Source organism: Equus quagga, chromosome 10, assembly GCF_021613505.1.
Source record: "Equus quagga isolate Etosha38 chromosome 10, UCLA_HA_Equagga_1.0, whole genome shotgun sequence".
Lineage (NCBI taxonomy): Eukaryota > Metazoa > Chordata > Mammalia > Perissodactyla > Equidae > Equus > Equus quagga.
In genome coordinates, this window is record NC_060276.1 from 15,681,671 (window position 1) to 15,692,605 (window position 10,935).

General features: G+C 43.9%; 1 pseudogene; it reads left to right on the forward strand.

Annotated features, from left to right (window-relative positions):
* The first annotated feature begins 409 nt into the window (after positions 1 to 409).
* On the forward strand, positions 410 to 1,115 carry LOC124245917 (myosin regulatory light chain 12B-like; annotated as a pseudogene).
* Positions 1,116 to 10,935: the final 9,820 nt, after the last annotated feature.

Here is a 10,935-nt window from a genome sequence, read left to right on the forward strand (position 1 = left end):
GATTTTATTTGAAAAATAAAGGGAGTCCTTTTGTTTATTTTTTAGAAGAGGTTGAAAACCATTGGATCACAGCCCTTTTGGGAAGGGGATGTTTTAACCTATTTTTCTTATGGAAAATTTCAAACATACACCAAATTTGAAAGAAAAGTATAACGAACTCGAATGTACCCACTACCCAGCTTCAACAAGTACCACCATTTTGTCCATCTTGTTTCATATCCAAGTGATAGGAGCTTAAAAAACTAGGGCACAGGGCAGCCCTGGTTCTAGTGTGTGGCATGGGGCTCTGTTGAATGATACAACTCCCATGATGGTTGACTCGATACTCATTTGTGCTTTAATGAGACTGAGTTTGGACAAGATGGACTGCAACTTCTGAAGGACAGATTCCCAGAATTAAATAGCCACCATGTTGAGCAAAAAGGCAAAGACTAAGACCACCAAGAAGTGCCCTCAACACGCAACATCCAACATGCTCGCCATGTTGGACCAGCCACAGATTCAGGAATTCAAGGAGGCCTTCGACATGATTGATCAGAACAAAGATGGTTTCATCAACAAAAAAAATTTGCATGATATGCTTTTTTCTCTAGGGAAGCATCCAACTGATGCATGCCTCAATGCCATGATCAATTAAGCCTCAGGACCCATAAATTTCACAGTGCTCCTCACGATGTTTGGTGAGAAGTTAAATGGCGCAGACTCAGAAGATGTCATCAGAAATGCTTTTGCAAGGTGGCCAAAAGGTACAAGCTTTCAGTTATAAGATAAATAATACTAGGGATGTAATGTACAACATGATGACTGTAGCTAATACTGCTGTATGAAACGTAGGAAAGGTGTTAAGAGAGTAGATCTTAAGAGTTTGCAGCACAAGAAGAAATTGTTTTCCTTTGTTCTTTTCTTAAAAAGAAATGCTTTTGCTTGCTTTGATGAAGAAGCAACAGGCACCATTCAGGAAGATTACCTGAGAAAGCAGTTGACAACAACGAGAGATCAATTTATAGATGAGGAAGTAGATGAGCTGTACAGAGACCATTGACAAAAGGGGAAATTACAATTACATTGAGTTCATGCACATCCTTAAACATGGAGCAAAAGACAAAGATCATTGAAAGAACTTTAGCTAAAACCTTCCAATTAGTGTGTCTTACTGTATTTTACTTCCCAGCCACCTACCGCCACCTTCATAAACCAGTTGAATGTCATTTAGTTTCACAGCTTTACCTTTTCTTCTGATGTATTTATTCTAGACCTTTCTGCTACTTAGCACTTGTATAATGAGACTGGAAATGGGGGTGAGGTTGTAAATCATGTTGAAAAAGAGATTGTGAATAAAAATCAACAAATGTGACAGCCCAGGAAAATGTATCCGTATTTCTGGTCTTGCTGGATTTTTTACATTTTTATACAATGAAAATGATATTTTGAAATGAAGATTATTCTGACTCAAATGGGATATAATGGCAAGTTAGACAAATCAGTGGTAGCTGGGGATAGTCCTTTTTTCAGGTTTTCAACTTCATTAATTCAGATTTCATGGTAAAATTGATTTTTCACATATATGAGACAGCGTCCTTCAAAACTTTTAAGTATGTTTTAACATCATTATGCAGTAAAAGCTAGTTATGCCCTTTTTCAGGCTTCTAATAAGTCAGAGATTTAAACTATTGAGTTATAAACATAGAATGTACCAGAGAAAACACTAAACATCTTATTGATCTAAGCTTCTAAGAAGAGGCAAAATTCTGCAGAAAAGAATAGTTACTGAACATTTACTGTGTGTGAAGCACTGCACGTACATAATTTTTATTGGATCCTCCCAGTAACCTTGTGAGACAGGTTTCCATTAGCCTTGTATTTCAAACGGGGGAACAGAGCTCCACATAGTTGAGTAATTGATCAGAGTCACTATTAATAAGTGCCAGTTGGAATTCCAACCTGGGACACCCAACTCCAGAGCTTATAGTGCTGGAACTGCTGTGCTGTCTCTATGAAAAGCCCCAAATGCCTGAAAGAGTCAAGACATTTCCATTACATTATAACATAACTCTGTAGTCATTTTTGAAGTTTAAAATAATTGAGATAATTGATTATTTGAATAAAGTTTCAGGAAATTCTTTCCCAGGTAAAAAAAAATAGAAGATGTTGCAGCATTATTTACAATAGCTAAGATATAGAAACAAGCTAAGTGTCTGTCAACAGATGAAGAGATAAAGAAGATGTGGTGTAAACAACGGAATATTATTCAGCTGTAAAAAAGGAGAGCATGCTGCCATTTGCGAAAACATAGTTGGACCTTAAGGGCATTATGCTCAATGAAATAAGTCAGACAGGGAAAGTCAAAAACCATGTGATCTCACTTATATGTGGAATCTAAAACAAAAACAAAGAAACTCATAGATACAGAGAACAGATTGGTGGTTGCCAGAGGGAGGGGGTGAGGGGGTGAGTGAAATGGGTGAAGGTGGTCAAAAGGTCCAAATTTCTAGTTATAAGATAAATAAATCCTGGGGCTGTAACGTACAGCATGGTGACTATAGTTAACAATACCGTATTGTGTATTTGAAAGTTGCTAAAAGAGTAGATCTTAAAAGTCCTCAACACACACACACAAATTGTAAGTATGCGTGGTGATGGATGTTACCTAGACTTATTGTGGTCATCATTTCACAATATACACGTATGTCAAATCTTCATGCTCTACACCTAAAACTAATACAATGCTATCTGTCGATTATATCTCAGTTTAAAAAACAAGTAGGAGTCAATCTGGCTGCATGTGACGAAAACTACAAAATAGCACTGGTAAGAATGGACAACGGAGGACAATTTACAATCTCGAACATAAAGGATACTACCATAGATTGTAGACCTTGCTCCAGAAGAGAGGCAGTATCACTTAACGGTTAGTGCCATAGACCAAAAAAAATAAAGCAAAATAAGATAAAAGTTGAGGTAATTGATGATTTAAATAGAATTTCAGAAATTCTATTCAGAATTCTATCCCAGGTCAAAAAAAAATAGGACAGCAAGTTATACGCAATACTATTGGATGTTTGAAGGCAGTTCATGTAGTGTGGACTGTAGGGAGGGAGTGAAAAACAGACAACGGTGCTGTGAGTTCATTTAAAATCCTCAAGGCCAAGCAATTTGAGAAATCTGAAAAAAATTTGTGAAAAAGGAAAAAAATCCATTAAAAAAACTTCCAAGTTGTTCAACACCTCTTCCCTCTCCTGAAAGTGTTGTTTTGGTATTTAATCTGCTTAAAATCAATGCATTTAAATATCATTTAATATTTGTGCTTTATAGCTTGGGGCAGTAGGCAAATCTGTTTACTCACTATCACTTAATTTTTCTGGGCTTCCTCTTCTTCACCTTTAAAATGAGGGAGCATTCCACTCTCGTGGTCCATACAGTGCTTTGCAGTTCATAAGGGCTTTTACATTTATTAGCTAATCCTCACAGCCCACAAAGGAAGTAGGGCTTAAGTGGAACTGAAGTTCAGAAACACCAAGGCACTTATCCAAGGTTTCTCAAGGACGCGAGTCCACTCCTGGCTCCCTTTTCCACTTACGAGCTTAAAGCCACCATGAAGCGTCACAAAACCAGGTGGAGAATCACTGTATGTTTAAGGAAAGGGGAAAATATAGTGGGATCATTTTGATGATCATTAAACCAATATTTATCAGTCACCCGCCATGTGGCAGGCATTGTTCTAAGAGCTGGAGATAACTGGGGGACAGGACAGATAAGGATGCTGCCCTCCTGCGGCTCAAATTCTCCAGTGAGAGACAGACAATGAGCGATGTCAACTAAGCGCCGTGTGATGAAGAACTGAGCAAGCATGGCAGAGGGTAGTCAGGAAAGGCCTCTTTGAGATGTCACACTAAGGTGAGGTCTGAATGACAAGAAGGAGGTCCCATGAGATGGTCAAGGCAATCAGGTCAAGGCTTTCCATTCAAAAGGGATAGCCAAAGCACACGTGGCAGGATCACTGGGAGAGCACAGGAGAACGACACAAGAACGGGATTTGGGGCGGGGTCTAAGTGTAAACTCACAGAGCTTTGGGCAGGGAAGAAGTGGGATTTATGTTTTTCAAGATTTGACCTTGCTGCTGTGTATAGAATGGAGGGGCAAGAATAGAGACAAGAAAGCTTCCGGTTAGGAGGCTGTCACCTTCATCCAAGCAAGACATGGAGGCAGCTTGGACTCAGGAAATGGTCAAGGAGATGGCTATAAAATGCCTCTCCTTGTCCAACCTATTTTTTCCCCTCCAACTGCACCTTGTTACCATCTTTCTGGCATAATTTTAACTGCATTTATTCTATTGCTCAGCTCAAATCCAGATTTGAAACACTGGGAGGAAAAAAATAGCTTTCAAGATTAAAAACGAGAAATCTTAGTTCTTTTTTTTTAAGTATGCTTTTTGGTGAGGAAGATGGGCCCTGAGCTAACATCTGTTGCCAATCTTCCTCTTTTTATTCCTCCCCAAAGCCCCAGTACATAGTTATATATCCCAGTTGTACGTCATTCCAGTTCCTCTATGTGGGATGCCGCCACAGCATGGCCTGATGAGCAGTGTGTAGGTCTGAGCCAGCGAACCGAACTGCTTGGCCATGGGCCCGCCCCTAGTTGTTTCTTGAATGCTTTATGTTTACCTGACCCGGAGCCATTCTGGTTCAGCTATAAGGAGCCTTGTGGAATCCAGTACTATATGGTGCCTAGGCCAGGGCCTTGCTCCTCTTCAGTTTCCAATAAATATTATTAGTGATGACGATGAAACCAAACCAAACCAAACAAAAAGCAACGACAACAAAAGAAACATAAAGATTCTCTTTGGTCTCTCGAATGCTGGGATTCAAAATTCTTCCCACTACAAACGAGTCTGGCTCCAGAGCCTCACTGGGCTGACCCCCCACATGGCGATGAAGTGGCCCAGGTTTGAGGAGTTCCCCGGAAGCAGGGACAGGAAACTGCACACAGTATGACAAGGCCTGCTCCCAGGCAGGGGAAAAGGCGAAGCTACAGGAAGGAATGGAGTAGGGGCAGGAACGTGGCCAAGCTCTTGTCCTTCAATTGTCCTCACAGAGCGGCTGGTGAGGAGAGACAGCAGCAAGAGGCTTGCTCCCATGGCTGCCAGAGGCCAGGGGTGCAGGCACACTAGGTCTCAGGATGTTTCTCGCAAAACTGGGAGCCAGCAGAGGAAGACTGTGAGCTTCAGGGAGGCTCATTGCGGATTCAAGCAGTAGTACAACCGTCGAAGTGTGGCTTTGTCTTTTCCAAAGCTGGAAAACTGTGCATGGATAGAATTCCCTCTGTTTTATGTTTCCTTTTTTCTCCTATTTGATGTCTGCTACCCCTCTGTGTAGCTGAGAGCGAGCCCATGAGAAATAGATGAACGAGGTGCAGACAAGGCGGAGGGAATGAGTTGTTTCTGCGGGCCAGTGCGTTGTGGTGGTGCCATTGCTGTGCAGGTGGCTGCCCCAGCCACCACCTCTGGGCCCTTCCTACATGCCAGGCACTTGCACTCACACAGCGGCCCCTGATCCCTATGACAGCCTGCGAGGCGGCCACTGCACATACTGCTTTTACAGTCACGAAGCTGGGCTCAGAGAGGCGGAGTGGTATTCCCACAGCCCCTGTAAGGTGCTGGAGCTGCTGTATCTAAGGACACAGTTTGCGCCCTTGCTACTGACAGAGCGCGGCCTTTTGCCGTCCCTGAGACTGAACAGCTCATAGGACTCACTACGAATAAGGTTAATGGCTAGTAAAGACTAGCCCTCATTTGCTGGCCGCTTCCACCTGCCAGGCAGCGTGCTCAGCGTTTACTGACAGATTGCGTTATTTCACTGATTCCTCAGAGAATTACTAGTTATTTTGAATTACTAATCATTTTGCAGATGGAGAAAGTGAAGCTCAGAGAGTGTAGGGGACCTGGACAGTGTCCCCCCACTCATAACCGGAAAGCCAGGGTTCAAACCCCGCTGGTTTCCCCCTCTGGAGCCTGCTGGAACCGCATTGCGCCTAGTTTAAAGATGAGACTGACCAGCTCCCCGTGTTAATGGTGTTCTGAAAAGACCCTGGTGCCTTCCGGGGCAGCCTTGCTCCTGGTTGTGTGTGAGAATCACTGTTGTGGCCTGCAGAGAAATCGGAAGCACATAATCAGTTCGTAGGTTCTTATTTGCTCAAGATCTTGCACCTTGTATAACTTTTGAAAACCTACGTATCTCATCTTCACGGCTTATTCATTTACGGAAAGTTAATAGTGTCAAAGCAGCGTGAAATGCTCCTTGCGCCAGCCCTAGTCTGGCCTGTGCTAGTGGAGCAGCGCCATCTACTGGCTGCTCCCTTGACCTACATCAGAGAGCCCCGGCGCGTGGGAGGGGAGGGGAAGTGGTGGGGTGGGGTGGTGGTCCTAAGGCCTTCCGGGAGAGGGACAGTCACCCTGGCAAGCAGGTTTGGGTAAGGGGAAGGGAAGAAAGATCTTGGGGCACAGGAAGGGAGTGAGGGCAGTGAGCGTCAGTGTGAAACTGCAGAGCCTCGGCTTTAGCCCGTTTGGCTGCGACTCCCAGGGTGATGTGGTCTGACTTTTTATTAAATGTCACATCGGGGCTAAGCGCGCCCAGCAGAGCGTCCTCGAACTGCACTAACTCGAAGGTGGCATGTATTACGGTTTTGTCTCTTACATGTATGTCATGATTTTGAGTTAATTTTCATATATGGTGTGAAGTAAGGGTCAGGTTTCGTTTTTAAAGAGATGCTTTCCCAATGTTTCCAGCACTATTTGTTGAAAATATTATCCCTTCTCTGTTGGATTGCCTTGACGCTTCTGTCAAAAGTCAGTTGTCCACATAGTTGTGAGAATGTTCTGGACTCTCTGTTCTGTTCCATTGATCTCTGCTTTATGCGATACCACACTGCCTGCATTATTGTTGTATGGCGAGTCTTAAAACCAGGTGGTGTAAGTCCTGCAACTTTGTTCTTTTTCAAAATTGTTTTGCTGTCCCAAGCCTTTTGCATTTCTATGGAAACGTTGGAATCACCTTTCGGTTTCTTTAAAAAGTCCTGCTGTGACTTTATTGGGAATGCGCTGAATCGACAGATCAGGTTGGAAGAGCTGACCTCTAGCAACATTGTCTTCAAATCTGTGAGCATGGTATATTTCTCCATTGGTTTGTGGATGTATTCTTTAATTTTTTGTAGTTTTCAGTTCTTCCATATCTTTTGTCGAATTTATCCCTAAGTTCATATTTCTACAAAAAAGATACAAATGGCCAACAAGCAAATGAAAAGATGTTTGACATCATTAGTCTTTAGGGAAATGCAAATTAACATTACAATGAGATGCTACTTCACGCTAGGATAGCCATAATTTTAAAAAAGGAAAATAACAAGTGTTGGAGAGGATGTGGAAAAATTAGGACCATCATCCATTACTAGTGGGGGTGTAAAATGGTGCAGCCTCTCTGTAAAACAGTGTGGTGGTTCTTCAGTGAGTTAAACACAGAACTACCATGTGACCCAGTAATTCTAATCCTAGATATGGACCCCCAACATTAAAATCAGGTGTTCAAGCAAAACTTGTACATGAATGTTCACAGTAGCACTATTCACGATGGCCCAAAGGTGGAAACAATACAAACGTCCATCACCAGATGAATGGATAAACAAAATGTGCTCTATCCATAAAATGGAATATCATTTAGCCATAAAAAGGAACAAGGTACTGATACACACAACAATGTGGATGAACCTCCAAAACGTTACGCTAAGTTAAAGAAGCCAGATATAAAAGGTCACATGTCATCTGATCCCATTTTTACGAAATATCCAGCATAGGCATATACACAGAGACAGAAAGCATATTTGTGGTTGCCAGGGGCTGGGGTGGGGAAAGAACATGGACTGACTGCTTAATGGGTATGACGTTTCCCTTTGTGGTGATGAAAATGTTCTGGAACTAGATAGTGGTGATGCTGCACAACATTGTGAATGTGCTTCATGCCACTGAATTGCCTACTTTAAAATGGTTAAAATGGCAAATTTTATGTTATATGTGTTTTGCCACAATAAAAAGGTCAATTGATCATGAATGTAAGGCTATGTTTATAGTCTCTCAGTCTGTTCCCTTGATCGTGCACCTATCTCTGCACCAATGCCACACTGTGTTCATTACTGTGGCTCTCTAAGAAGTTCTGAAATAGATGCAGTAAGTCCTGCAACTTTGTTCTTCTCTTTCAAAGTGTAGGGCTGTTTAAGTTAATATACATTTCCACATACATTTTAGGATCAGCTCATCGATTTCTACAGGAAAGTCCGCTGAGATTTTGATAGACATTGTGTTCAATCTACAGATAAATTTGGGGAAGACTGCCATCTTGACAATATTGAGTCTACCAATCCATGAAACGTCTCTTCATTTAGAGCTTCTTTAAATCTTCCCAGCAATGTTTTGTGATTTTTAGTATGCAAGTCTCACACATATTTTATCTGACTTCTCCCTAAGTCTTTTATTCTTTTTAAGGCTATTGTGAATCAAATTATTTTCTTAGTTTCATTTTTGGAATTTTTGTTGCTAGTATATAGAAATACAATTGATATTGTAATATTGATCTTGTGTCCTGTGACCTTGCTAAATTTGTTTACAGGTCTTGTAGCTTTTTTGTGTGTGTGCATGTCTTGGGATTTTCTCCATATACGATCATCTGTGAGCAAAAACAGTTTTATTTCTTCCTTTCCAATCAGTAGGGTTTTGTTTTGGTGTTGGTGGGGAGCTTATTCCACTGGCTAGAACCTCCCGTACAATGTTTCATAGAAATGGCAAAAGTGGACATTCTGCATTGTCCTCAATATAAGGGCAAACATTCACTCTTTCACCAGTAAGTATGATGCACGCTGTGAGTTTATGTAGACACTTTATTAAGTTGAGGAAGTTCCCTTCTATTCCAAATTTGTTGAAAGTTTTTTTTTATCACGAATGGCCGTTGGATTTTGTCAAATCTGTTTTCTGCATCTACTGCAATGGGCATGTTTCCCCCTCCTTGTTCTATTAATATAGAGTATAACATTAGTTGATTTTCAGATGTTAAACCAACTTTGCATTCCTGGGATAAATCCCACTTGCTCATGGTATATATCTCTAGGATGTTTGGACCAGGTCTTCCCTGGTCTCCTTAATTCCCATTCACAGAGGATGTTGTCTATGAGGCAGAAGAAAAAGACTCCCAGTGTAGGGGGATGTGGAGCCACCAGCCTCTTCTAAGACTGCAGCCCTGCTCAAAAAGCCATACCTTCCATGCCAGGCTCCTATGCTCCCAGGGACCCCACAGAGGAGCCCCTCTACCCCTGAGGCCCAAACCCCAGCCCATTTCCCTATGGCCGCCATATTTGTGCCCTCACCAGTGAAGAGAGGAGCCAGAATGTCCCCACCCACCACCTCTTACTGGCCGCAAGAGCCCACCCACTCCACGCCTATTGGCTGGATGGCAGTGGGGCTGGGCCCCGCATGACACGTGCTCAAAGGCACCGAGGTAGGGCACGTGCCAACTCCTATGGTGACAGCAGTGTCCCTTGGGGCAGGAGCACAGAGACTGAGGAATGGAAGCAGGAGGCACGAGCTCTTAAAAGGCCACTGTGGCTAGAGGGCATCTGTGAGGCAGCAGCTGCCACAAAGTCAGGCCTTGTGCTTCGTCTCTGTGGTGTGTGCCCAGGCCTTGGGGACATCAGGACCATGGTTAGGCTTCTGCCCAGGGCTGTGACCTTCTTCCAGAGGAGGGTGGACTCTGCGGAGGAGGAGTGCCCGAGGCAGCCTGGGGTCCCACCAGGTACCCTCTCAGTCCCCTTGTCCCCTACACAAGGACCCTCCCCAGGGGGCTCCCCCACCCCTGCCCGGGTGGTAGGGCGTGGCTCCATCTTATGTGCATGGGGGGGGCGTGTCCCTGATCCCCGAGAGCTGGGCCTGCACCCACCCGAGCGCCAAAGTCCCCAATCGGTCCAAAGGTGGGATGGTGGTGGCAGAGAAGTGCGTGAGGACACTTCCCCTCCCCTGCATTTCCCACATCTGCTGTGGTGCCTGGGATGGTTCTTAACAAATGAAGCTGCATTCAAGTACCTGGAACCTAATCAGGGGATGACGCGCTGACCCTGCTGTCCCCGTCGTCATCATTGTGGTGACTGTATTAACAGAAGGGCTCATGTATTAACTGAAGTCTCTCATCGACATTGTGGTTCCTTCTATTACTATTTGGATTCCTAATAGGCTGTGATTTGTTCGTTTCACTGCTGTCGTTAGACGCGTACAGGTTGGACTGTCCATCTTACCAATAGATGTTTCATGTGTGGTTCTTTGATTTGTTTTGTCAGGAATTAAAAATGCCATTTCTTCAGCCATTTCTCCAAGGTTCTGTGGCCCTGTTTCCTGGAGAAATTCTTGTTTAGAAACAAAGATCTTATTTCTATGTTGGTTGAAAACCCTGAGATTGCAACGGTACCTCTGGTATCAGTCCAAGAGCAGAGGGATCACGCAGGTTTCGCTCTCTTTCCACCTTTCCGTGTTTCTAGCTCCTGCAGAGGTGGAGGCCCCTGCCTCCCGGCCTCCTCGCACATTTGCTTCTGTGCACAGTCCTGCTGCATGCACTCTGACCCTCGGGCAGCCTTCCCACCAGACCCTCACTCACTCCTCTCACAGGCCCTGGCTGCCATCAGGCTGCCTTCGCACCTTTTGGGGGCAGGCTCGCAGCCACCATTCTACCCTTGGGTGTTTAGACAACAAGGAAGGAAGGAAGGAGGGCCCTGTCCTCCAAGGAAGGAAGGCTTGGGGAGAGCAGGGGGATCTCCTTGCCTCTGGAACCCTGTCACAGAGCTGGCTTGCATTCACCACTCTGTTGTAACTGCCACTTCAGATAGCTGGACTTTAGTTCTCCAGGAGCATCC